Genomic DNA, 2973 nt, shown 5'->3' on the forward strand with positions numbered 1-2973 from the left:
AAAAACCATGAAGTGGATGAAGAAGTGGTCCGAGGTATGAATGTGTGACCATTATGTCATTCAGTTTTGCAGTTTTTGGTAGGACGAGTCCAGTTGATTGCCGTTTTTGTGAGTTGGAGTGAGACTGACTGTGCATGTCAATAGTTGATGAGGGATAGGAAAGTCTGTGGCGTAAGCTTGCCTAGATGGATGTTGAAATCACTGAGGACCAGCAGCGGGCACTCAAGTTCACGGATTGCAGGACAGTAGCGTTCTAACTCATTGACAAAGTCACCCGAGGTCCAGGAGGACGGTAGATGGCGATCAATGAGCTTTGACTGGAGCTATGATTTGATTGCATGGTGTTCAAATGAGCAGTAGTTGGTGTTGAGGAAGGCAGGGAGCATAGTTCCATTGTTGTTAACCGGGACCCCAGTTCCTCCTCCTCGCTTGGAGAGACGGGCTGTTGACAGCGGATTGGCAGTTCCATAGGCCAACAGAGAAGGTTTTGGTGGGTGTATAATGTTCAGTGGCCGGAGGTTAAATAGATTCCTGGTGCGAAGTGCGGCGGAGGGGGGTCCGTGCAGTAGAAAAACTACGGGGATCTTTGGAAGCCATAGCGATATGGGTAGGTCCGATGGAGGATAGTTTCGCCTTCTCGGTGGACTCGCGCAGGTAGATCGCTGTCTCTGACACCTCCCCACTGACAAGATAACGTCATAACATTCTTTAGTTGGTTTACTGCTTAGTAATGAGCACTTATTTGACATCCACATGGTACTCCCCTAGCCTGTCTCTCCTGTCCTTATACCACTTTTATAATTGCCCTCCCTACCAGCCTCAGTAAATCAGAGGCCAACTAAGGGAGGTATGCGAGACATACAAAGAACAGGACAGACACACACTATCTTATGGTTAAGACATCTGCACCCCAGTAAATCTCATTTTTAAACTATTTATATCCTGTTAAAACCTAAAATTAACACACACAAAAATCATTTATATTGTGCAACTGAAGCTATCATATAGTAGAGTTAAAGTACAATATTTGACCAGAAGGTATCATAAAATGAAAGTTTTAAGTTGTAGTTTCATTGCACCACAGGTCAACATAAACATTTTATAACTATCTCATAATACTGACTTTTAAATTGTTGAATTTCCAACTTTTCCTTCATTCTTTCCTTTCCTTCTCTGGCAGATCTGGGCTAACAAACGTAAGTGTTTTTGACCATACCTGCCTATCTCTCAGCTCTGGACATGTATAAGTCCTGAATAGAGTGCAGATTGGAACCAGTGATTTTCTCTGCAGTCCGGATTGTTCGTTGGAGTCTGTCCCTTTCCTGCTTGGTGGCCAATTGAAACCTGACAGTGATGGATGAACAGAGAACAGATTGATTCGATTGAATAATAGCACCGTAAAATTGGGCAGCTGCTTCTTAGGCAAGTTGAGCCTCCTGAGCTGGTGAGGAAGTACATCCTCTGTTGGGCCTTCTTGATGATGGTGGTGTTGGACATTTTAAGTCCTGGGAGATTGTGGATCCCTGGCTGATATAGTGAACTGGTTGCATTTGGTGTGAAGGATGTCTGGGATGATGGTGTTAAATGAAAGATCCTCGCCTTGTCAAAAGTTTGAAAACACCTTCTCATTTAATGTTTTTCTTTTCTACAGTCTAGATTAATATTGAAGCCATCAGTCACCAGTCACCTGGAATGTTTTTTCAACAGTCTATAAGAAGTTGGCATACATGCTGAGTGCTTGTTGGCAACTTTTCCTATACTCTGTGGTCCAACTCTTTCTAAGCATTCTCAGTTAGGTTTAAGTCAGTGGAAGCCAGATCATCTGACACAGCTTGCCACATTACATTGCCACATTCTTCCTGATTAAAATAATAGCCTGGAGGTGTCCTACTAAATTCAAACCAGTTGGGGTGGCTTGTCTCTGCAGAGTGCTACTGTAGTCCAAGCAACAACCTCCGTGTGAAATCAAGCCTATGCAGATCATCCACTTAAAGCTGGCTACAGTCCCCATTTCACAATGTCTGATTTCACAGCAGAAATAAACAGCTTGGTACAATAAATGGTTTTTGTCTCTATAGCTAATTTCCTTGTTTAGTACGACTGTACTATTTAATTACTTATTACATATCTTACCTTATTAACCCACATTATACACCTTAAATTACATCATACTGTACATAGCCATAATTAACCCACTTTATACACCTAATTACACTGCACAATATACCTGCAGTTGCGACTGAGCTGCCTCATTTCCTAGACACAATAGATAGCTAAATAACATAGAAGCCTCTGCAGAGTCAGAAGAAGATTTCGGACCACTAAAGATAAACACATTTCCTTTGTTCAGAAAGACACTTCAACAAATGACCGATTAGTAATATACTGTAGATGTATTGAGTATGACTATTTAGAGATGTAGAGTAGTTGTGTCACTGTCCTGAGGACATATAGATGAGCCAGGGAGGACAGCTTCTTTCAGAATTGAAGCAGCATCATGCAGCAACAAGTGTACTGATAAATCCTCCATTCTCCTGGGCCAAGCTTCAACAAACCTTTCAGCATAAGACATCTTGAACTCCTGTGCACTTTCTCTACACTGGCTGAACTGACCATTGATGAATGGTCCTCCTCCTCCATGGTTCATGGTGGGAACCATATATGCAGATACCATTGAGATTGTGCAGCGTTTGAAGCGTGAAGGAATCTCACACAGCTCCAGTGATGTTTAGATCTGATTAGGTTTAACTTCATTGTCATTGAACAAAGTAACAAGTACTTAGACAACAAAATGCGGTTTAGCATCTAACCATAAGTGCAGAGTAGAGTATATACATATGAACAGGATATAGAATGAATTATGAAGATCTGTGCGATGGGGAGCAGCTGGTTAGCACATACTGTCAGATAGGAGGGTGACACGCCATCTGGTCCTGGTGTCTCACTGATCTGCTGTCTGTGAAAGAGCTGACA

The sequence above is a fragment of the Larimichthys crocea genome, chromosome I (assembly GCF_000972845.2).
Source record: "Larimichthys crocea isolate SSNF chromosome I, L_crocea_2.0, whole genome shotgun sequence".
In the NCBI taxonomy this organism is placed as follows: Eukaryota; Metazoa; Chordata; class Actinopteri; family Sciaenidae; genus Larimichthys; species Larimichthys crocea.